This window comes from Aplysia californica, unplaced genomic scaffold (assembly GCF_000002075.1).
Source record: "Aplysia californica isolate F4 #8 unplaced genomic scaffold, AplCal3.0 scaffold00294, whole genome shotgun sequence".
Taxonomy (NCBI): Eukaryota; Metazoa; Mollusca; class Gastropoda; order Aplysiida; family Aplysiidae; genus Aplysia; species Aplysia californica.
The window spans coordinates 662686-663694 of record NW_004797564.1 but is presented as its reverse complement, the minus strand read 5'-3'; positions in this window follow the sequence as shown (position 1 = coordinate 663694).

The window sequence follows — 1009 nt, the reverse complement described above, 5'->3', positions numbered from 1 at the left end:
TTAAATTACAACTTGTGAAAAGCTTGTGACGACCAAGGTAGACTTTATTAATTATAAAAAATATTATAATGATTGTTTTACAGAACACCACCTATTTGGTTGACGCAACAGGTGCATGCACCAAGGCGCCTCTGCCTCCACTCGGGTATATGACAAGATGTCTTCCAGGTAAATCTTAATGTATCCGTTGACCTCTAGCTGTTTGCGAAGCAAGAATAAACTCAGAAATGGGTCCTGTTATTGCTTTTTGATTGCGGCATCAAATGGATTAAAACAAAAATTTTGCTTAAACTGAAATCTAGCTCTGAGCTTGTCGATGCCTACTTTTAATTGCAACACTCCTCCCTCCCTCATCCGAAAAAAATATCAATTAAAAAAACATACAAATAAATAAAAAACGTGAACCCTCTGAGACATTTTGTCCATGATTATGAGACCTTAAACCAGGCATGGACAAATAATGGCCAGCGGGCCACATCCAGATCAGAGCAAATCCAGTCCTGTCTGTGAGTCGATTCACAAATTAATATTGATTGGTATCCAGGAAGCTCTTATGATTAATAAAAACAAAATTGTCCTTCTTGAAAATCATATTGAATGGTTTTCAATACAGAAGGAAGCAATAAATCTAATATTTTATCTCTTAAAAATTAATGTCCTCGAATGACATCCAGTTTTAGTTTTAAGTTTAAAAGCCTGGATATTCCACTCAAGTTTTTCTGCTTTAGCTCGCGAGACATTTATGGAAAATAATATAATCCGAACTACGACTTCGACAAGCTAACTACTAGATCTAGATCTACCTGCCTTAAATCCAAGACAGGTCGAACAAATTTTGTCTCAGGTGTGTGTTACCTTCATCCCTTTTAAAATGTCTTCCCCAGCAAACAGCGTATTCCTTGGTACAGTCTTCGAGGGACTAGTCAACAAAGTCAGTCTGAACGGTTGGCTGATCCCAGTGAGCCAAAACACCAATGTATCTCTGCTGACGTACACAGAGCCTGGACAA